Raw genomic sequence first — 25,135 nt, 5'->3', positions numbered from 1 at the left:
TTGGTATTTCTAACATGAAACATACAATCCATTGTTTAGAGGCATATAAACTGGAAGCTCATATCCTTCCATAAAATGGCATCTGACCTTGATGTATCTGTTACCATTGAAACTGATGGTAACTGTGCTGCTATGAACCACACAAAGCTTCTGTACTTGCAAACTTGTGTTTTAACGGCTACCACTATTTCCATATAGTTCAACACATTCCTACTTGTGAGTTTAATTGTCCTACATCACGAATGCCTGCAATTGCAGAGATAAAGGTAATGAAATAAATGTTATCAAAGCACTTTCCAAGCTCCTAGTAAACTGATTTACATGCAGCAGCTATGGAGCAAACTGAAACAGTAATTGACCCCACTGACCTCTTCCGATTATTCAAGGTGGAGTAATCTCAGAGGGACTCAATCATCTCTGTACCATAGTCCTAGCTGACTGCAGAATAATTACATGAAATTCAAGTTTAGACTTATAAAGATTTGTAACTGGTCAGTGGATATCATTGGGTTCAATAAAATCAACAGGCTTATAATTAGTCTGAGCTATCAAACAGTAACCTAATTTAAAAATGCAAATAATGAAAACATTTACATACATAAAATATAAAGTTTTATAATATTAGGGATTCCAATCACATCAAAGTGTGCTGATCTTGAAAGCTTGATGCTAGTTATGTACTTCACTGAATTAAAATGAACTTGTGTTATTAACTCAAATGATTTAGTCTGCAAGTCCAACATTTTACCACCTCACACTTTCATTAGCAATGAACTTTTCAATTAAGAACTATCTTCCAAAACTTAGTACAGTTCCAAAATGGTTTTCCAGACTCTGATTTGGTCACATTAGCTTAAGTAGTACAGGATGCTCTTGTACATGTCATTCTCTCATACTGCATTGTGGGTCCTTTCACTTTAAAGTGATCATTTTGTTCAGGCCATTGACTGTGAAAAATAGAATCCATCTGAATGGCAAATTTGGAAGGAAAGGTGAGGAACTAAGCCAGATGTCTATAAAGCATGGTACCTATCAAAACCAATATTGAAAGCTGAAAATTGAAGTGAATGTGTCATGAGCTGTTTGTTTTGATGAGAGCAGAGAGAAATGAATAGGATGGAACATATTTAAAGAAGCTGTGTGCTAATTTTGTCTTATTGTTTAAAGAGCTTTTCCACACAGAGTGGAGACCTTTTATTCTAAAATCCTTTTAAGAAACTGAATTGATTAACTTGTAACTGTTTGACATATCACACTAGTGAGTTCTTGACTTGGGAAGGGGCTTTGGGATTATAGCACAGGACTGAGTCCTAGTCCTGGTTGTGCCACAGACGTTCTGTGTCACTTTGGGCAAGACACTTGAGGCCAGATTAACAAAGCTATTTAGGCACCTAAAGATTCAGATAGTAGCATTTAGGCAGGTAAGGTGCTAAACGTCTATTGACTTTCAATATGCAACTTTAGATGCCTAATAGCTTTGTAAACCTGGCCCTTAGCCTCTCTGCATCCCACTTTCCCCATTTGTGAAATGGGGATAATATCATTTTACTTCAGAGGAGTGATGTGAAGGTTAATGCATCATTGATGAAGTGGTGGATACTATAGAGATGGGTACTGTAAAAATGCAATAAATGGATGAGCTTATGTAGGTATCAAATTTGATGCAAAACAGACTATCATATTACGATGAGGACATTAGTGACAATGTTGAAATACCCATTCTAGTCTCATTGAGTTTAAGGCCAGAAGCAATCATTAGATCATCTACTCTGAACTTGTATATATCACATGCCATTACATTTCACCAATATACTCCTATGTTAAGCCCACGGAGGAGCATATATCTTATAATTAAAAATGCTGGAAATAATAATAAACCCTGTGTTTTTCACAGAATACCGGTGCCTACACCCTATTGTTACAATCTTTCTACGAAGTATGACTTGTGAGGTCTCGTTTGAAAACTCAAAATTTACTGGTCATTATTGTCCTGGTAAAATGTGCGCCAACCTTGTATGTGAAGTGTGACAAAGTTCCTCCTCTGCCTTGGTGGGTCCTGTGCTTATTGGCAGATTTGCTTGCCTCAGAGGTTCATGGCAGCCCTCAGTTTGGCCACTTTTGCTAGTGGCTCAAACCTGCCATTCACTCAGCTAACCTCATCACTGGCCAGCATGGGGAAAGGAAGGAGAACAATCCCTGCAGTCTCTACTGATCCTCCTAGTGGCACGGGGGACAGGCCAGGGACCTTCCCCTCTGGTGGGACCCACAGTCCAGGTCAATTCCTCCTGTATCCAATAGGGAGTTGGGGGGATTGGAGGAACCTAGGCCCACCCTCTATTCTAGGTTCCAGCCCAGGGCCCTGTGAATCACAGCTGTCTACAGTGTTTCATGTAACACCTGTGTGACAGCTACAACTCCCTGGGCTACTTCCCCATGGCCTCCTCCCAACACCTTCTTTATCCTCACCAGAGGACCTTCCTCCTGATACCAGATAGTGTTTGTACTCCTCAGTCCTCCAGCAGCACACCCTCTCACTCTCAGCTCCTTGCACACCCCTCGCTGACTGAACTGAGGTCCTTTTTAAACCAAGTGCCCTGATTAGCCTGCCTGTCTTAATGGATTCTAGCAACTTCTTAATTAGCTCCAGGTGTCCTAATTAGCCTGCTTGCCTTAATTGGTTCCAGAAAGTTCCTGATTTTTCTGACCACACTCTAGACCAGGACTCCTTCTCCCAGAATCTGCTAATATAGCTGCCTTCTATCACTCGCCTGTAGCCATCTGGCCCGACCCTGTCACAGAAGTTATAAGGTTTCCCTGTATGATGATATTAACACAAGTTCTAACCCACAGCCCTGCCCAAGCAGAAGTTGGCAAACAGGTCTGTCCTAAACAAAGAAATGTGTGCTCTGCTTAATACAAATTTGAGCAGTAAACAGAGTCATCATGCAGGAAGGGGAGACAAAGCTCAAATATGTGAGGGGAAAAAAGCAGCAGCAGGGAACGTCCTTTCACATAGACTTTTTGCCTCCTGGTACCCACCTGGAAATGTTTTTCATAAAGGGGGCTGAAACTATAAAAAGGAGGGGGCAGACACCTCAAGACACCCTCTCTCTCCCACGGCCATTGAATTCATGGCACCCGAAGTGACAAAGGAATCCTCCATCATATTCTGGGAGAAGGAGTCCTGATCTAGAGTGTGGTCAGTAAGACTGCTGAAAGCACATGGTGAGAAATTTTTCTTGAATCTGATATAGTTTATTAAGTTGTGTTTTATCTTTATTTTTCTTGTATCCATTTCTGACTGTTGTGCCTCATTACTTGTACTCACTTAAAATCTCTCTCTGCAGTTTTATTGTGTTATTGCTTTATCAAATCCAGTGTGTTTACATTTAAGTATTTGGGAAACTCCATTTGGGGTGGCAAGTTGTGTGCATATTATTTCTATTAAAAAAACAACAGATTTCATATAAACTTATATTGCCCAGGAGAGGACTGGGCAGTTCAGGACATACATTTCTGGGGGGAAATCTAAGATGGGGGATATGTTGGGGTTGCCCTGCAGTATAACCCAGGCTTGTAAGAGCTAAGGTCTGGCTGGCTGGCTGCAGCACACGCAGAGACGTAACTGGGAGTGACTTGCATGCTGGAGGCTGTTTGTGAGCAATCCAGGCTGGAGCCTACAGCAGCAAAGCCATGGGCGGTGGATATAATAGGCCATTATTATAGACTGCAATGGCCCCTGGTGGCCCTGCCCCTATCTTGAGGTTCCCATTGCCTGCTGCTGCCTGCCTGCCTTGTGGTAAGTCCTCCACTCCATCCCTCCCTTTCCAGAGGTCCCAGCTGCTTGCTGCATCCCTCCTTCTTGAGGGCAGGGGAGTGAGGAGGGATGCAGCGAGCCACTGGCAGACTGGGAAGTCAGGTGGCTTGTCCAGGCGCTGGTGGGCAGTGGGGGCAGCGGCTCGTGGCATTTGGGGGGGGGGCATCCCAGTGTGGCTGGGGTGGGGGGCTGAGGTTCTTCTGGTCATGGAGGGGCCCTTAGGGCTTCTCCTGTTATGGGTGGGTGGGGTTCAGGGCTCTGGCATGCGGGGAGGGGCTCAGGCAGAAGGGGCAGGGCCGGTGGGCTAGCCTCCTCAAAAGCAGGGGTTTACCTGACACCCATGAGCAAGGCATTGTAAGGGCACCCCAGGTTAGAGGGCAGAGGTGACACAGCTACTCAATCAGGATTGTACCCTGATGAGTCCCAATGTGTAAGACTTTTTTGTCATGCTAATTAACAGATCTACTTGGGGAGCTCTAGTATTCCTAGGCATTTGGAAAGGGGGGTTTTCAGGAGGGAAGGGTGAAGACGTGGCAGGATGGGTAAAGAAGGGGGTTCCAGGCTCTTCTAGTCGTGTGGAAAAAGGGCTTTGAGATGATGAGTGTAGGAGGACACAAAGTGGGAAATCGCTTCCCTCATAACTTCCAGCTATTTTGGGGGCAGAAAATGATTAAACAGAATATCTTTCACAGCCGTGAAGGAGGGGGACAAAGCTTTCTGCAATCCACTGGCTGGGGAATGGTCTGCAAGATCTAATAGGTCTTCTCCATCTTTAAAAAGTTAGAGTAGTCTCACAAAAAGTGTCATGGGACATTTAATGTCCTTAAAGCACTGACAGGACCAGATGTCATCTGAAAGACCTCAATATAAATAATGTGGCACAGTGCTTTGGATTTAATAATTGACAACAATCCCTCCACAAACCTCCTCTTGTAGTGATGATTAACTTATTCGGGGATACACTGCTAAGTGTCACATTGGGGAGTCGTCATTGTCGCTTTTTCTTGCACTTGTTTGTATATCCTTTATTTTGTGGTACTCGCTCTTTAAAATATAATTGGTTTGTCTGAACTTCTACTGTCATCTGTAGCACATATAGGGACTTCAAAAGGCTTGGTGAAGCAGATGTTAATTACTCTTTCTTTTTTTCCCCTCTCCCTCTCTCCTGTGAATAGACACTATCAAATTCGCTTCCACTGATCCATTTACGTGGTTGACTGAGCCCTTGCCTTCCCTTTCCCCCTTGACTTGGTATTTCAGTTCTGAAAAGAACTCCAGCTGTGTATGAAACATCTTGACACATCAGCAGTTGGCTCAGCCATCTCAGTACCAGTGGTGCTTGTAACCATTTCTAACAGAATGTATGGCCTAGTGGAAAGTCAGGAGGACTAGAATGATATTCCCTTTCCCTACCTTGCTTATATTTGATATAGTGAGCCACAGAGGAAAAATATGAGAGAGGGAGCATGTCTTTTATTTAAGATGGCAAGTCTTTTGTAAGTGGCTACCGGTGTTCATTGCATGTCAGTTTCCAGCTGGTACTTTGAGGTTCACTTCACTGCAGACATTGTGAAACCTTAGCAGACAATGACAGAGAGAGAAAATGAGAGCTGGAGATCAAATATATGACAAAAGTTTTTTTTTTGAAAAAACACCACCACACACTCCACTCAAGGGTATTTCCTCTCTTGATTTTTTTAAAATCTCTGTAGTAGGGAGAAGCTAAACTCTTCACAGATAGGTGCTGGTCACCCCATCTCAGAAAAGGATATTGCAGAGCTTACTTGGAGCTCAGAGAAGAGCAACATGAAAGAATCAAGGGCTTGGAAGAACTCTTATATGGAGAGAGAGAAAAAAAATTGAGGTTGTTTATTTTCAAAAGGAGACAAGTAAGAGAGGACATGCTAAAAGAATATAAAATAATGAATTGTCTAGAGAAGATAGATTGGGAGCTTTTGTTCCCCCAGTCTCAAAATAAAATAAATAGGAAATTTAAAACTGATAAAAGGTTTTAAAGATTGCCACAGAAACTCGTTGCCTAACTTAACATTTAAAAAAAATAGATTGGTTATTTATATGGATATCAAGAATAGCCAGAGTATACTAATTATTTACAACAAAAAAATTGGAAGAGATATTAAACTTCATGCTTTGGGGTTTGAGCCAATCTCTGACTACTAGAGATCAGGAAGAGACCTATATGGGGGACAGATTATTCCACATCTGCCTACTACGGGGTTCTTATACCTTCCTTTAAAGCCTCTGGTGCTGTCCGCTATCAGAGACAGGATACTAGACTAGTTGGATATTGAGTTTGACCTAGCATGGCCATTTTTATGCTCTTCCTCTTTCTCCCACCCCTCCCCCACTTCCTCAAAATTAAACCATTAACTTGAAATATAACAAGTGTAAATCTTAGGCTAGTGTACAGTTTTATTTTTTCTGGAAAGGCTGACGTGGATCCAATCAGGTGTTTGAGAGAGATGAGTGGGAAGCTTTATTTGTTACAAATAACCCTAACCCTTTCTTGTGTTTCTAACTGCAACTATTTTGTAGCTATTTTCTTTTCCTGGGTGATGATGCCTGTGATTAGTACTGAGTGGAACATAAAAATTATCAAACCTTGAATACTCTATGGGGTTTCTAAAGTGTAAGTTGACTTTTCTTGCTCTTAGACAGTCTGCATCTCTTGGGCATGGGTTTTGTCAAGAGCACATAAGTGCCAAGTGTGCTTTGGGAACACCTTGTGGCACAGCTGCTCTGCCATGGACTTGCTAAGACCCACATCATAGCACCTGCACTATGCAGAGCATGTGAAACTTGCATGCGGTTATGGGAGCTGAAGTCTGGTGGTGTGAAATGAAGGAAAAGGAGGTTCCTAGAGGCCACAGAAGAATGAGAATAGGAGTAGGACTCAGAGCCATGTGACTCCACACAGCTAACAAACAACCAAGAAATGTGGATTTTAATTCTGGTTCTGATATTGACTGTGTCATGTTGGGCAAGTCACTTAAGGCCTGATTTTTCACAGAGGCTGAGGACCTGCAGCTTCCATTTGACTTCATTTGCAATTTTGGGTGCTCAGCTTTTCTCAGCAGTGCACAGACAATCCAGGAAGTTTTTGGAAAGTGTAGGGGATAATTTCCTGGTGCAAGTGCTGGAGGAACCAACTAGGGGCAGAGCTAGGTAATAATTGGAGATATACCAATCTCCTAGAACGGGAAGGGACCTTGAAAGGTCATTGAGTCCAGCCCTCTGCCTTCACTAGCAGGACCAATTTTTGCCCCAGATCCCTAAGTGGCCCCCTCAAGGATTGAACTCACAACCCTGGGTTTAGCAGGCCAATGCTCAAACCACTGAGCTATCCCTCCCTCTTCTTGACATGCTGCTCGCAAACAGGGAAGAATTAGTAGGGGCAGCAAAAGTGGATGGGAACCTGGGAGGCAGTGACCCATGAGATGGTCGAGTTCAGGATCCTGACAAAAGGAAGAAAGGAGAGCAGCAGAATATGGACCCTGGACTTCAGAAAAGCAGACTTTGACTCCCTCAGGGAACTAATGGGCAGGATCCTCTGGGAGAATAACATGAGTGGGAAAGGAGTCCAGGATAGCTGGCTGTATTTTAAAGAATCCTTATTGAGGTTGCAGGAATAAAGCACCCAATGTGTAGAAAGAATAGTAAATATGGCAGGTGACCACCTTGGCTTAACAGTGAAATCCTTGCTGATCTTAAACACAAAAAGGAAGCTTACAAGAAGTGGAAGCTTGGACAAATGACCAGGGAGGAGTATGAAAATATTGCTCAGGCATCCAAGAGTGAAATCAGGAAGGCCAAATCACAGTTGGAGTTGTAGCTAGTAAGGGATGTTAAGAAAAACAAGAAGGGTTTCTACAGGTATGTTAGCAACAAGAAGAAGGTCAGGGAAAGTGTGGGCCCTTACTGAATGGGGGAGGCAACCTAGTGACAGAGGACGTGGAAAAAGCTAATGTACTCAAAGCTTTTTTTGCCTCTGTCTTCACGAACAAGGTCAGCTCCCAGACTACTGCACTGAGCAGCACAGTATGGGGAGGAGGTGACCAGCCCTCTGTGGAGAAAGAAGTAGTTCAGGACTATTTAGAAAAGCTGGACAAGCACAAGTCCATGGGACTGGATGCACTGCATTGGAGGGTGCTAAAGGAGTTGGCTGATGTGATTGCAGAGTCAGTGACCATTATCTTTGAAAACTCATGGTGATCGGGGGAGGTTCCGGATGACTGGAAAAAGGCAAATATAGTGCCCATCTTTAAAAAACAGAAGAAGGAGGATCCACAGAACTACAGGCCAGTCAGCCTCACCTCAGTCCCTGGAAAAATCATGGAGCAGGTCCTTAAGGAATCAATTTTGAAGCACTTTGAGGAAAGGAAAGTGATCAGGAATAGTCAGCATGGATTCACTAAAGGCAAGTCATGCCTGACTAACCTAATTGCCTTCTATGATGAGATAACTGGCTCTGTGGATGAGGGGAAAGCAGTGGACATGTTATTCCTTGACTTTAGCAAAGCTTTTGATATGGTCTCCCACAGTATTCTTGACAGCAATTTAAAGAAGTATGGGCTGGATGAATGGACTATAAGGTGGATAGAAAGCTGGCTAGATCATTGGGCTCAACAGATAGTGATCAAGAACAAGAGTCCTGCACTTAGGACTGAAGAATCCCATGCACTGCTACAGACGAGGGACTGAGTGGCTAGGCAGCAGTTCTGCATTAAAGAACCTAGAGGTTACAGTGAATGAGAAGATGGATATGAGTCGACAGTGTGCCCTTTTTGCCAAGAAGGTTAATGCCATTTTGGGCTGTATAAGTAGGAGCATTGCCAGCAGATCGAGGGATGTGATCATTCCCCTCTATTCGGCATTGGTGAGGCCTCATCTGGAGTACTGTGTCCAGTTTTTGGCCCCACACTACAAGAAGGATGTGGAAAAATTGGAAAGAGTCCAGCGGAAAGCAACAAAAATTAGGGGTCTGGAGCACATGATTTATGAGGAAGGCTGAGGGAACTGGGATTATTTAGTCTGCAGAAGAGAAGAATGGGGCGGGGGATTTGCTAGCTGCTTTCAACTACCTGAATGGGGGTTCTAAAGAGGATGGATCTAGACTGTTCTCAGTGGTAGCAGATGACAGAACAAGGAGTAATGTCTCAAGTTGCAGTGGGGGAGGTTTAGGTTTGATATTAGGAAAAACTTTTTCACTAGGAGGGTAGCGACACACTGGAGTGGGTTACCTAGAGGTTACCTTCCTTAGAGGTTTTTAAGGCCTGGCTTGACAAATCCCTGGCTGGGATGATTTAGTTGGGTTTGGTCCTGCTTTGAGCGGGGGGTTGGACTAGATGACCTCCTGAGGTCCCTTCCAAACCTGAGATTCTATGATTCTAAAACAAGACCTTAATTTCTCAACTTCAGACTCTATAAGATGGGGATCCTCATATTTACCTATTTAATGCAACCCTCTAGTGAAGTATTATTGACATCAGTCAGTGGCAAAAGTGGCACTAGAACACAGGAGCAGTAGGCTCTCAGCACAGTGGTCAGTCCTCATGATTATATGTCTTCTGAATCTTCGATATCTCAGACTCCCTAAAATCCTTATGAAGTTTGGGCTTATGAAGTCCTTGCAGGTTTAAGTCACAATAAAGCACATCAGAGTCCCTCAGTATTCATTCACTGTCATTAGGCTAAATTAGTTCCTTGAGAGATGGCCCAATCCTATTTAGGTGCCTCCCTATCAAGTGTAGTACTGCAAATTATATATAATACATTACACACAAAAACTACATTAAAATAGCATTAGTAAGGTTGCAAAGTCAAGCAGTCATAAATTAGGAAGTGCCCGAGTTAAGATTGTGTGTGCATTTTATAGTGTTATGTTAGAAAGTGTTAATGGCAGCCATCAGTCACAGACCTGGTGAAAGTGAATGGGTGTACTAAGCACCCTTCATTCAGGCTAAATTATCCACTATTTAGTGATAGCTGAATTAATAGACAATGCCTCCCAAGGAACAATACCTCCCAAGGCATGGGCCAGTATGCCAAGGCCTGAGGTGAAGCTAAGAGCCATGTGGCCAGAGGGGTTTCCATGAAGACTGAATGCAAACGCAGGAGTTGACGCATTTGTTGATTGCAGGGGTGTGTGTGTATATATATGAGAGAGTATGTATTTATGTATATTAGACAAAGTGGGTGAAGTAATATCTTTTATTGGACCAACTTCAGTTGGTGCAGGAGACAAAGCTTTTGAATTACAAAGACCTTGTTTCTTTGGAGCAGCCAATCAGGGGCCAGGAGGGCCATATGAAAAGGAGCGACAGAGCAATCAGTTGCTACCTGGAGCTGGAAGAGGAAAAATCAGGTTCCTGGCTGGCTAGAAGAGCAGCAGGACCACAGACAACTGAGTGGGACCAGGCTTGAGCCTAGGGAGGGCTGCCGAAGACTGGGAGAGCTAAGAAGGTGCTCCTGGCTGGCTGTGGGGATCGAGCAAGGACTGAGCCCAGAACCAACTAGCTCAAGCAAGTTTACAGTAATGGGCCCTGTTGGTCTGGTTAGAAACTGAGCCCAGGGAGGGCTATTGAAAAGGACACACCAACTGAGGGTATCACGATGGGCCCCTATTCAACTGTTATAGAAGGCAGTGTCTCTGGGAAGGAAGCCCTGTTGATCCCATACCAGGCTGTGAGAAGGTAGAGACTGTATACACCGCACGGGATTTTGTTTGTTCCATCTACAGACAGTGTGAGAACTTTGGCCAGAGGCTTGAGTCAGTGAAGACCCACCGGAGAAGCCATTGGCTGGGGCGAGTTGTGTTTGTGATAGGTTGGTGCCACTCTGTTCCAAACTAAGATATAGCAGGCTCACACCCGGCCAGAAGGGGGCGTTCGTGGAAACAGATGCTGACCCCGTTACAGCAACAATAAGTTTAAAGTACAATTCCTATTTCTTTCACTTGCAGCTGTGAATGCTCAGTACGTCTGCAGATCAGACCCCAGAGTATCAAGTGAGGTTCCCAGAAAATGAGGACAACACAACTAGTGACCACCTGTGCAAAGTTTGGACTAACTGACTTGCATAACATCATGTAGGAACTCTGTGGCAGTGGCAGGGATAGAATCCCCTTCTTCAAGGCAGCATTCTCCACCACATCATCCAACTTAATCATGAGGTTATTTTCTCTCTTCCTGCAATCTCCTGCCTCACTGACTACACACCTTCCAACTTCTCCAGCAAATGAAGCATGGGTCCTACAGGCAACAGTCTCCTTCAGTACAGAACCTTAATTCCTCCCAAGAGGAGGTCCATCCTCTGAACTGAATGAGGCAGGGGTCCTGTGGGGAAAAAAATCAATGATCATGCCATTAAAGACTGTGTTGTAATGCATAAACACAAGGAGGGCACATTAAGAGTTTGTCTACCCTACTGCTTAAGTCGATGTAACTTACGTCACTCAGGGGTGTGAAAAAACCATCCCCTTGAGCGACGTTCGTTACATCAACTTAGTGCGCTGTCTACACAGCATTATGTTGGCAGGAGATGCTCTCCCCTCAGCATAGCTTCTGCCTCTTGTTGAGGTAGAGTAATTATGTTGATGGAAGAGCGCTCTCCTGTCGACATAGTGCAGTCTTCCTCAGGTGCGCTACATCGACGCAACTGCATCGATCTAGCATGGTAGTGAAGACAAGCCCTAAGATTACACAGGCAACCTTGATTCTGGCATTTCCTAATTTTCATGTGCTTGACTTTGAAACCTTAATAATCTTTTAATGTATTTTTTGTGTGTGTAATTTCCTAGGTTTTGAAAAAGCAAACTTACATAATGGAATACCTAATTTTTGGCATCATATTGATACCCACATGGATCATCAGCTGGACTGAAGCCTTTAGATCCAGACCTCTGCCAGTTGAGATAATGAAGTAACTGGTTTCATCCTCTGTGTGCACAAGCTGTAGAGAGGGGATAGGACACTGCGCTAGTGGGGTTTGTAGATATTTGCTGACCGCAGAGGAATGGTGAGCCTCTTTCCAGTCCCAGTTTCCGTCTTTCTCCCATCAGCATCAAGTCTGTCTCCACTCTCTTCTTGTCCAATTTTTTTCTCCCCTCCCCCAGTTGTGCAGGTCCAGTTCTCATCCCCTCTGAATTGGAATCAGGCAGCTTCCTTCTCCACACTGCCTGGGCCCAGCAAGAGTGTTACTGAGATCACATGAGAGGCAGTCTCCCTGCTCTCAGTTCTGGCGGCGAGATCCAGACCTGGAATCGACCACAGCAGCCCAGAACTGCAATTGTAGGGAAATTCCTCCTCAACCTCAGGCTTGAACATCCCCAATGCAGGCAGAATCATCAGGGAATTTAGCTGCTAAAATCTAAGAAGTCTCTATTGAGCCTGTACAAACTGCAATTTAAAATATTTTCTCTTCCACAAAGGCTTAGCACTTGGCCAGATTTGGGTGGATTTTCAAGAAGAAAGCAAAAAGCTTATCCCCGATGCCAGCTTTCTGCCAAATCTCAGGTCCCTGCTCCAAATTATGGAGGCAATAGAGCTTTTCAAAGAAATGGTCACCAGCATTTTTTAACATTGGCAAAACAACACTTCTTTCCTTAGCCTCATTTGCAGAAATGACAGAACGGTTTTGGCTGAAAATTTCCAATAAAATTCAGCCTGAGGCAGACAGCCAGCACAGAAAACTTCAGCTCAGATGGCTACAGTTTTGCAAAGTTAAAGTTATTGAAAACAGGGTTTTATAATGGGATGTGTCAGGCAACCTTAATAATAGTTGTTGCTAACACCCTTGCCTATAATAATGCTGATCTTTTAAGAAAGTGCATTAGTTGACTAGGAGTCTGACACTGCATAAGCTTTTCTTCCTTCTTTTCTGCATATCTCCTCTGCTTTGCTTCTATATTTTACTGGCTGCTTCCCCCATCCCTAGAGCTTGTTATTCTTCTCTTCATCCTTCTTATTGTTTGAGTGCCTTTATAAATATGCAGTGACACTTACAAGTGCTTTGGCATTTGAAATGAAGTTTGAACGTTCCTGTATTACTCCGCTTTAAGTGTATATTTTTGGATTCCTGACATCATTTCTATTATTCTTATGCAAATGAGGTAAAATCAGAGTGTAAAGAGGACCTTTCTCCTGGATAAATTACTTAAATTATGAGATGAATGTTTTGATTTCTCAGCATTCAGAATGGGTCACACAAAAATGTAAGTGACCTCGTATTTCATAGACAACGATAAGGTAAGTGATAAATAAGATAGTGAACCTCTGTTCTTCTCTGGATTTTTCATAGTGATCTGTTAGCTCTAAACCATAACTGCCAAATTCATGTTGTCTGAAGTTATTAAATCAACCCCATAACATTTATAGGAACTTCACAATTGTAGTCACTAGTTCAGGGTTTCCTAATCAGGAATAGAAAAAGATCTATCTTGACATTCAAAAGTGTCTTTAAAATGTTGTCCTGCTCTGGAAAGTGATTATCGCAATTAAAAATGGCACCATCTTTCTCAGCAGATTTGTTCCTTATGTGTACTCAGGCCTGATAAGCTTACATTGAATTTTACTCCTGTTAGCCCTGTGGAGACAATACATCTATGAGAGCAGGTTTCTGTTCCTTCTTGTGGAGCACCAGCAGAATTGTTTTCTAAGTTCCACCACAAACCGGTTGGAGACAATGATGAAGGTGAATAGTTATTACTGAGGGGAGCAATATGGTCTTCAGAATCTTTATGAATAATGACGATGCATGAGATGGCAAGATTTGTGCTTGATTCTCAGATCCCAGACTGAGTTTGCAGATTTTGTAGTTAGGAAATAAACAAAACAAAGCCACCATCTTTTTACATGAAACAGCACAATTAATCTGGAAAGTGTCCCGGACAGATGTGAAATCTTGTATTGGATAGGATTCTTGACCTAAATCCTAGGCTTGTTTATGAATACCCAGCCGCAGAATTGCTATAAGATGCAGTAGTCATGATGGATCACCATGTTCTCCATCGAGTGGTACTTTCATATTCCAACAAGCCAATTTTCTCTGAATATCCAGACTAACACGGCTACCCCTCTGATACTTGACATGTTAGGACAGTTCATTTTCTATATAAGCTTAGTTTTCTAGTAAATGTACAACTTGACCATAATAATCCTGATTATGGACAATAGTTTTCGGGAGATCTATCAGGTATATAATATACACTGTACAATATATTCCAGTTCCTTCTGAAGTATTTTAAATGCTAGACATAACTCCCACATACAGTACAATTACAATGATACTGTAGGTGACTGGATCTCACTTTTATTACTGGAGGGAAGTCTGGTACTATATTTTAAACCCCACAGTAGCCAATGATATATTTATCTCAGGCATTCTCTGGACTAACCTGCATTTTGCTGAAATGTCCTTAACATGGACTATAAAATCTAGTGAAAGTGACTGCTCAACCATTTCCTCAACCTATTATCTTGCAAAAAGTGAAGCTGTGGAAGGGAACATGTGGACTCTACAATATTTCAGTATTCTTGTAGCAATAAAAAAGCTGTTTTCCGAACTTCATTCTCTTCTTAGAACATAGGAACTGTAATATCAATCATTAAGGATTTAATCTGCAACCATGTCATTTCTTATCTCGGTGGCATATGGCTATGCAAATCTTGTAAAGTGATCCAACTCTGGTATTAATATCATTTCCATGTGCTCTCCGTGCCCCCTCCTCCCCTTTTTCTTAAAGAAGAAAATCCATCTAATCCCATGGAAATGTTTTTGTCCTATAACTTGGACAGTGTTCCCTGGGGCTATAGAAAGCGAACACATTTGTTTCTGCTGTGATAAATGCGACACAGTTTAGCAAACTGGTGTGGTATGTATTTTCCCATTTGTTGCTGTGGGCAAAGAATCTCTAACTGGTTTTCAGATATTAACATGAAGATATTCCATGCTCTTCTTGTGCAGATGTTAAAGTATGTGAAAGTTGTACAAAGAAAGAAATCTAATGCTTCCTTTGTCATTCTCCCATTAAATCACTGACTTTAAACCTTCCATCTTTTTGCCAACACACCTTCTTTGTCAGCCTTTAGCATAGGCAGAACAGAGGCTCCTTGCTTTTTGGATAATTAATTGGATGGCAATTGGGCCACTCTGACCTGTGATATAAATGTATGACGGGGGATTTGCTCTGCGTATATGGTCCTGTTAAGCCTGCATTGTGCCCTAGGCGAGGCTACCGATAAGGCTTAGTCCTCAAGAGGCCTAGTAGGGCCAGGAGGAGATGCTGACCCATCAGGAGCCAGAAGTCCAGGTAAGGCTAGCTGCTCCTTTTGTGGGGAGTGCTGGGTGAGGCTAGGCCAGGGAGATGCCTAGACAGCCGAGTTTGTTATTGTTTAAAGACCGATGCCAAGTTTATGGCCTGGGTTGCTCCACTCCTCGCAGGCTGACGCATCTTTAGGGCCCTTTGTTTTCAGGTTTATTTATTTATTTATCGGTGTTTATTACCACCACAACAAAAACAGGTGAAAGTCAGTGGAAAAGCGATTAATTTTTCTGGGTAGATATCGGGGTTTATTGTTGTGGATGGAAGGACGGGGGGAAAGTATACAGTAGATTACTGCTTTGATGAATGGAATTCAATGTGGTTCGCTGAAGAACTAAAACAGAACTGAAAAAAACCACACTGCCACCTTTGAGTTTAAGAAAATATCTCTCTAATCCCCAAATAAAACTTTTCATTTAAATAAACAGTTTACTAGTAAAAGCAGCAAAGAGTCCTGTGGCACCTTATAGACTAACAGACATATTGGAGCATGAGCTTTCGTGGGTGAGTACCCACTTTGTCGGATGCATGTGTTTACTACTAGTTTACTAGTGTAGACATAGAACTAATAGCCTATAAATATTTACATTTAATAATTGGACCACACCATTTGCAGCGCATACGCTCAACTTCATCCTTTTCTCCTGTTTTTGTTTTTTTTAAACTTTCGAATACTTCCTTGTGTTCTGAAATATATTCTGAAGCAGATTTTCATTTTCTTCCCATTTTAGTATGTCCAGTCTTTAAACAGTTATCTGCTAACAGCTCAAAACGTATACGTGGTGGGTGTGAGCTTCATCAGTACATTTAGATGCACACGCACTTCAGAGCTTGCCTGCGTGACTGTGTGTTTATTGTGTGTATCTTCTAGATTAATACATTGCCTGACTTCAACAGGCAGCTTTGCATACACATACACACTAATATATTATCATAATACATGTATCTCATGCAATGTATTGTATTTTCCTAATAAAACAAGTTAATTTTATATATTTGAATGTAGGGTGAAAATCAGGAAAAAAACTAATACTTTTTGTAAAACCCGTTTTTTGGGGGTAAAAATTGGTTAAAACTGAAAACTAAGGGGCTTCTGCATCTTGTAAACAGAGGCAGGGAGCACTTGCAGTGCCACGTTTGACCAGGAGGAGGCATATTAGGGCAGCCCCGCATTATACTAAACACTATACAAAGGCACAGAGTGGATTACAGAAGCTTCTGACTGAAAGAATGGATAACTTTTGGGAATGGTAGGGGAGGGGGTGTAGCCTTTCTTTGCAAGGAAACTTCTCTGAATCTAACCAGAGCTGTTAGGGATTGAAACCTGTCATCATCTAGTGGCTCTTTTTTATCACTACCTCTCTTATTCCTCATGGACAGACACCACTTCATAAAGCCAACTTCATCTGGCATTAATTGACACCTGTATTGGCATGTTCAGCTGAGAGGTCTAGGAGTGGACAGATGTATAGACTGAATGTCCTGCTCACCTTAAAGGTAGCCCTTCCAGGCTGGAGTTGAGGTTTATTGGTTGGGTTGCATGGGGAAGCTGGCACATCCACTGTCTCTGCTGTACTTTTTTGATGGGGATAAATGGAAGATTCAGTCTTCAGGTCCATCACCAATACTGTTTTCAAAAACTCTCCATAGTATGTCTAGTTTCTATTCATAACTTGCTTGTCTGTCTTATATTCCATATATAACCTCCAATTTACATAAAACCTCATCTGGATCTTTGTTCCATTTTGTTCTGTTGGAGAAGTTTTATGCATCATAAAAATGGTTACAGTAGGCGCAGACTAGAGAGAAAGCAATTCCCCCTCACAGTTATTCCAACATTACATTGTGTTTTTATAAATGGTTGCAGACACTTTGCAGTATTTGCATTGAGTGGGAGAAAGATGTGAGTCAGGGGCAAGGATGTGGGAGAACAGATGCATCTTAAACAGCTTTAAAATTTAATGTTGGTCGCTTAGAGTCCATCACATTTTTAATATAATGCAGCAGCTTTAAAGACCACAACAATCAAATCTTCTGCAGTTTCTTCATTAAAGTCTTTGAGCTTGAATATCAAGTGACTTTGTTGACAAGTCATGAGCATCAGTGCTTGATCTCCCTGGAAATCTCCCTCCATGATGTGATAAAATCTGTCACTCAGAGTACTCTTGTTTATGCTCTGCCAACACATTTGTCTCTGATTGCTGTCTGAGTAAACCTGGAAAGAGAGGACGTAGACTGTAATCCATCATTTCTCTGAAGTTTTTAATGATAGAGATATTAATTGCAGAGTTTACTGTTAGGAAGATACCAAAAGGAGATAGTTGGAAAACAGAATGAATTTTTTGCAAACATGTTTTTTAACTTTTTTTCATTGAGAAATTTTTGGAATTTGAATACTTTCATCCAGATTTAGTTAGTAAGTTTTTCTCTAGTGATGAAAAAAGATCCATAATGGTTTTTTAACCTTACAAGTCTGAGCTTGTGACCTATTTCTTCATTTTAGTACCTCCATGTTTTGTAAGATGATGATGATGTGCCATGGCTGGGAACATCATGAAGAAATCTAGCATCTATGTTCCCCCAAAACAAAATGCTTCCTGTGGATTAGTTTTTTATTCTTGGCTTATGTGTCATTCTTAATTGCCAAACTGATGAGTTCAATTGTAACTGCTGGTTGAGAGGTGGAAGAAATGAAGTTAAACATTACTAAATGTATAAGTAAAAAGAATGCCAAACTACTGCCTTACAAATCATTGGTAAAATGTCACATAATGCTAAACAACTGCCTCAAAAGCATGACAAGAATAGATCAATTTGTAGGATTCTGTTTAGGTATCTATTAGTACTTATAACTGATCAAATCATAATTATTAATTGGCCTTTTTCCTGTTCATGGAGTTTCTTCCTACAATTGACTTTTTGAGTTAGTTGTGATTGGTCACATAAATTATATGGTACGGTTTCTGTTCCCAGACTAGAGAGTGGAACTCTTACAACAGGAACATACAAATTGCCACATGAGATTGGACCATTACCATGTATTTCAGGGGACAGTGCAAAAAATGTGTAATGGACAATTATGGAACAAACTGCGTATATGAGAAGTTTCTTCTTGAATCCTTAGTTATTATTTATAGTGCTTAGGGCAGTGGTGGGTATCCCTGCCAGACTGCGCCGCTTCCCGCGGCTCCCATTGGCTGGGAATGGTGAACCGCAGCCACTGGGAGCTGCGGACGGCTGTGCCTGCGGATGGTCAATGTAAACAAACTGTCTTGCGGCCCACCAGCGGATTACCTTGATGGGCCACGTGCAGCCCGCGAGCCATAGATTGCCCACCACTGGCCTAGGGGCGCCAGTCACAGATTAGGATCTCACTGTGGTTGGTTTATGTTCTGAAATATGAGAATTTATATATTTTTTAATCCTAATATAACTGTATTTGCTCTCATCCATATAAATGTCTAAACCCTTTTTTGAATCATGTTTCTAATCTGAATGCTTAAAAGAAGCAAATTTAAAATTAACTTTCAATGATCATTCATGCTAGTGAAATTCAATCACATGAATATTCATGGAAGCAAACACAAAAGAGAAGCGAATGGAGCTAAAGCAAATTCATTTAAAATTTCAAATCCATGCTAGCGAAAGTTTTTAGCAATATTTGCCATATGTCTTAGTAATCCTCACAGAACTAATGAGTTACATGGACAAGGAGATAATTGCAATGCTCCTGGAGGCAGACTTCACTCAGGGAAGTGGACAAAGTATGAAGAGCAGGCACCAAAGAACATAAACAGGACAGCAATACCAGGAGAAGATCTTGGAATGCCTTAAGAGCCACATGAGTAGGTGCAGTATACAAGTTAAAGGGATTCTTTAGGGCTCAACATTTTTGAACCTGTGGCTTTACAGAAAGTCATTTTCATAAGCATTGAATCTGAATCTCAGAGCACACCTGATCTACATAAAACGTGTAATGCCAATGGCCACGTCATCCTCAGCAGGGACTGAACCTGAGCAGTATCAGGTTTAGAATGGTGCCAATGGCACGAGGCCCACACTCAGAAGGGGCCCCGGTGTCCAGACCGTAGGCCCCACCCCCTTGCTCCACTCATGCTCAACCCTGAAGCCCCACCTGCCTGCCACTTGCTCCTCTCCACCCCCTCGTTCCCTTGGCCCACATTCACTCCTCTCTGCCCCTACGTTCGAGTGGCAGGCGAGACCTCAGGGGGAAGAGGCTGAGACAGTTCAGGCTGGAGCATGGGTGGGACTTCGGAGGGAAGCGGTTGAGCAGGGACAGGGCCTTGGGGTGGAGCCAGGGGCAGGGCCATGATCTGGGCACCAGGGCCCACAAAAGATTAATCCAGCCCTGAACCTGAGAGAGGTGACGCTTAAGGCATGAGTGTCTAATACCTCAGCTGAAAGACCCAGCTCTGTCGGTGTAGGCTGCAGTGGGCTTATCAATCTCTAGGTGGCCCAGCCACCACCAGAAGGTGACAGAGCACCACACGAAGTGTCATTGCTTGCAAATGCAGCTACTACAGGATCGCCTGTTAAGTACAAAGGTAGGGCATGGCTACACTTGCAGATGTAGAGTGCTGGGAGTCAAACCAGCCTTCGGAGACCGCAGCAAGGAAAACGCTGCTGTGTGTTTACACTGTCAGCTGCAAGCACACTGGCATGGCCACATTAGCAGCTCTTGCAATGCCACAAAGAGCAGTGCATTGTGGTAGCTATCCCAGTGTGCAAGTGGCTGCAACGTGCTTTTCAAATGCAGAGGGGGTGGAGTGTGACAGGGAGTGTGTTGTGTGTATGTGGGTGGAGAGACAGTGTGTTTTGGGGGGGCCGAGAGTGTGTCAGCATGCTGTCTTGTAAATTGAGACAGCAACAAACCTCCCCCCACACACACTCACAACAGCAGCATTCCACACTAATGGTTTGCTTTGTCCCGGAGCAGATAAGCATGCCGGATGTCAGAAATGGAGCTTTGAAAGGGGATAGCCGTATGCCTGCAGACGATTTCAAAACAATGAGAAGAGTGGCCACTTGACTTCAGGGGATTATGGGACATTTCCAGAGGCCAATCACAGCACAGTAATGCGGCACCTCGTCCACGCTGACCCCCGGGTGTTTCCGCCAGAGTGCAGCAAGCTTTATGCTTCTTGTGGAGGTGGATTACCAGGAGCGCTCCAGCTGCAGAATCCAGGCGCTCTGTGCCTTGCCAATGTGGACACATGAGGAGTTAGGGCGCCCGGGACTGCTTTAATGCGCTCTAACTTGCAAGTGTAGCCAACCCCATAGAGAACAATAGGGTGGTACTTTGATACAGGGCTTTGAAATGCTTATGACTGTAACAGAATTTTAGAACTATATGTAACAAGAAAAAAGTGCTGTATTAAGAGGAATTTTTAAGTCTCATGGCCACCGTCTTGGCTGATATCAGGGTTTGAGCTGGTAGCCTCTAGTTAAATGCCTTCGATGCTTGCCCCGTTAGTGTGGACTCACAAAGTCGAATTAGTGCCCTTACTGTGGACACACAAATTCGACTTTGTAAGGTCGATTCTACAAATTCGACTTAAGTTGATTCGAACTACTCTTGTAGTGTAGACATACCCTGAGTCTTTATAGCTTGAGCTAAACTCGCTATAGCTAGGGGCTTTACCAGACTCTCATTCTTTGTTGATTGGTGTGGAGCAGGACATGTAACACAATGTGATAGAGGGACTATAGCACTTCATGGAAAGCAGCCTGAATAGATGCTGGCCCTCAGTTTCTGGATGTTCTTCACTTCAAACCCCTTCTCTTTTTAAGGGTTTGTGGGTTTTTTTCCTTTCTCTTAGACTAGGGTGATTCATGGTAGGGGAAATTCTCTCCTTTGTTAGTTTTCCAAGACTGGGGTTTTCTTTTCAGTTTCAAGTAGTTTCAGTGTTTTCCCATTAACTTTAATGGTCCCCCATTGCTTTTTCCTGGCTGGACATTGAATGGGTACTTGAGGTTAGTTTCTTGTAAACAGTTACTTGGAAGGAGCCCCTCCATGATGTGAGGTGTACTTGAAATTGTAGTTCTGCTCATGAGCATACTGTTCTGTATGCATAAGTGCATATATTGATACCCTAGACCGGGGATAGTCAGTAGGCGTACCGCGGGCCAAATCTGGACCACCGGATGCTTTTGAACTGACCACAAAATCTTATTTACTTATTATTAGAAGCATTTGTTGTTATTTTTGTATTAGTTTCTCTGGAATCTGGACTTTGACTGTACCTTGACCAAGAAATTTGGACTGTTACAAAAAAAAATTGATTACCCTTGCTCTAATCTGTATACATATCTGTGTAAGGGGGAGGGATAGCTCAGTGGTTTGAGCATTGGCCTGCTAAACTCAGGGTTGTGAGTTCAATCCTTGAGGGGGGTCAATCTGGGGCAAAAATCTGTCTGGGGATTGGTCCTGCTTTGAGCAGGGGGTTGGACTAGATGACATCCTGAGGTCCCTTCCAACCCTGATAGTCTATAATGCCCATCAAGTTCAGAAAATTACAAGCTTTCATAACAGACCTTACTTGGCATATTGTTATTCACAAAAACATTATATACAACCAGTTGATTCAATTGCTTATTCTTTGGGGTTCAGACCCCCTGTTCTTCCCTTGGGCTGTCTGAACCCTGACTGGTGAGTTACAAAAGCTTTACATTTTTAGTGCTGCATGCTAGAAATACAAAGACCTGGGCTCTATAAAACAAGTTGTTCAGGTAAGAAATTGTTGGCTGTAGTCTCATACCCATTCATATTCTGAGGCCATAGTTACTGTTTGTTTTGAAACTATTCTGAGACAAAGCACCTGCCCCCCAACTCTTGAACACGGGCCTGATTGTCCTCTCCTTTAAGCTATTGTATATTGGGACTAACACCTTTGAGGTTAATGGAGTTGCTCTGTTATAAAACTAGTGTGACTGGCTGAAGGATCAGGTCCAATGAGATGCCATGATACACTAAAGGCAAAGACATTAGGAGCTGAAAGTGCCAGGTTGTTTGATCTCCCCAGATGCAATTTATACGGGAATTGTCATTTCAAGGTCTATAATGTCCAACATTTGGATGTGTATCTTCTCTTTAAGTCTCTTTAGTTTTTAGCATATTGAGTGCTTGTTCCTGTTTTTCTAATCTCCTTGCACTCACTGTAAACCAGCTCTGTATTTAGGGCCTGACTTTTCTCCTCATCACAGAGCATATCAGGATTAAGTCTAAAGAAGTCAATGGAGCAACACCAGTCAAAACTGAAATAAGAAAGAGAAGAATCAGGCAAATTGTTTTCTGGCAAATGCTGTGGATTATCTGTTGGCTGGAGTTATTGAAGAGCCTGAAATATTAATGAGCATTAGGGTTTGGAAAGCAAACTAAATAAAAACACTTTACATTTTGTAGCTTTGGTTGATAAACAGAGAATGATCCCATAATTAAAGATATATCATAATGCCCAGCATAAAGGGACAAAGTTGAAAGCATTATGGCTGCACATCAGAGTTTATTTCCTGACTTATACCCCAGTAACACAAAACCATACACAAGTGGTCCTATTGGAGTCCTTGGGACTCCTCACAGTGTGTAAAGTTGAGCCCCTGCTAAAGTCTTTGTATGGTTACAGCTTGACTCCTTAACTTTGTGCTTTAACATGTGTTAGTTAATGTTTTAGCATGTTGTTTTATGCCTTTGTTGGGCATTGTGAGTGCTGAGTGCCCTGACAATCAGTGCTGGAATACATTTGTATTCTTGATATACCAGGCAGCACGCTAGCTATTGTAGTGTACTCATCCTGCTGATTTCTTAAATTCTGTACTGTTAAATAATGCACAATAACTAACATAAAATAAAATAAAATTTAAAAAAGCGTGGTTTTTGGTGGTGGTGGTGTTTTAAAGACACTTCGTTACTATAGCCTTGGGATGCTGCTGTAACTAAAGCAGCTTATCTGTGGACTACATGGGCTGGCCATTGACCTGTTTATATTTTTGGGTGTTTTTAAGAAGGGAGAGAACATCCCTAGTGCTAAGCATATTTATCTGAATAGATTATCTATCTACCTGTAGATTCAATAAGGAAAGTCAAATGACATGTCAGTTTCTCAGTTCCAGAGAATTATCTGAAATTACCTTGGCAGTGCTAATAGTTTACAACATTCACCCTCTGTAATGGGCTGTTTGCCTTTAAGGGTTTTGACAGTTTTGCTGGACTTACATCTACCTAGCTGTTGAGATGATCTTTCCTTACTACATTTCTTGCCATTTGAATAGGTCACATTTTGATGGGATATGTTTGATTCGCTGACAGTGAAAATGCTGTATAACTCTCCCTTCATGCTCGCATATTTCTGGAAGGATCCATTCTATTATCCACATAGCAAATACCTAATTATTTGCTGCTGAAGCCCTTGTAGGAACACCTCCATAGATTTCTGAAATGCTGTAGGTATCTGTCAAACCATAGTAAGTTTTCACCCACGGTGAATAATGTGAAGGGAAATAGTTTCTTTCCCATAAGCCTGCTGAAGTGGAGTTTTGCATTGTTCTAAATGGGGAAAAAAATACACCTTTTACCAAGTACTTGGTGTCATTCAAGGCTCTTTTAGGAGGAATAACACCCTTTAAAAATTATTCTACCACTGTATGAGCAACTAAGATTTCATCCCTGCAGTATTCCATTTGCCTTCCCCTGTATCCTTTTATTTTAAGTTCCTTTTCATAATAAAGGTACAGGAACTGGATACAGTTTTCAAAATATGGCCTCCCTAGCTCCTTGTAGAATGGCAGTATTCTCCTGCTATGGACCTGATTTTCAGGAGTGTTGAGTAATTACTGATAACAGATGAAGCTGTGAGTGCTCTGCACTTCTCAAACTCAGGCCCTGTATGATTCTTGTGTGTTGTCCCAAGCGCCATTACAGTATTTGCTAGTTTTTTATCAGTAGCTCAGATTGACGTAATATTCTTTGTAAAATCTAGCAAGCTGAGTCACTTCCTGGACTTCTTGGATGCAAGACGCGCCAATGTTGTTTCCAGTTGGAGGAAATAAGAAACCTAAGAAAATTAGCATCTAGACTGATGAGAAGAGTGAAAGTACTTGGCTCTACATCTGGATGAATAACTGATTTTTTGGTTCGCAGGCAGTTCTGAAAAAAAATTATGGTTTTGGTACAACTGAATCAAATCATGGGGATAATTTTGGTGAATCTGATAAAACGTTTTATTAGGGCCAAAACAGATTTTTTTTTTTGGCTGGTGGTGACCTTGAGCCCACTGGTTAGATCACTCATCTGGAATGAGTGAGACTCCGCTTCAAATCCTTGCCTTGGAGAGCAGACTTGAATGTGGGCCTCCCATATCTCAGGTGAATGCCCAAATTATTCTGCTCTAAGGCTGGGTGTTCTCATTTTGACCAGAAATCCCTGAATAACCTTCCTAACAAAATGGCTACATTTCTGCAAAAAGTTTTGATTTTTTTGAGAAATTCTTTACCATCTCTATTTAGGAATGAATATTGTCAAATATTGCTTTTTCTAATGGTAGTTTGGTACTAGACTTTGAACGCTGACATAGTTTCAGCCACGTGAGGGTTTGAAACCTTCCCTGGAGCTGCAGCAGCATTATCAGAAGCTATCATGACAACATTAAGCTCCAGTATGGTTCACTTTCAGCTTGCCATTTTGAAGATTATCTTAGCTAGATGCTACCCTGCTGTGAATTTGTATGATCAAGAGTAATGTGGCTTGAACATACCGCACAAGAAAGGGTAATGAATACTTTAATGCCCAAGGAAAGGTTAATGAATAAGGTAATGAAAAAATTCTACAACAGAGAGGAAAAAATATTTCTGTCTCCTGGTATCTGAATTCCATGCATAGCTTAGCCTTCGGATAGCAACTTATAAATCACAGCTCTTTCCTTCTGAACTGCATATGAAATCCACAGCCCAAATGCTGCATA

General features: G+C 42.3%; 1 long non-coding RNA gene across 1 annotated transcript in view; it reads left to right on the top strand.

The window, feature by feature from the left end:
* LOC120373634 overlaps window positions 1-23,044 on the top strand; it is a 38,962-nt gene extending 15,918 nt beyond the window's left edge. The window contains exon 3 of the long non-coding RNA XR_005585611.1: window positions 22,383-23,044. This is a non-coding gene — a long non-coding RNA (uncharacterized LOC120373634). The remainder of the gene's footprint in view (window positions 1-22,382) is intronic.
* The last annotated feature ends 2,091 nt before the right edge of the window (window positions 23,045-25,135 follow it).

The sequence above is a fragment of the Mauremys reevesii genome, linkage group 10 (genome assembly GCF_016161935.1).
Source record: "Mauremys reevesii isolate NIE-2019 linkage group 10, ASM1616193v1, whole genome shotgun sequence".
Classification (NCBI taxonomy): Eukaryota; Metazoa; Chordata; order Testudines; family Geoemydidae; genus Mauremys; species Mauremys reevesii.
This window is presented reverse-complemented; position numbering and strand designations above follow the sequence as displayed.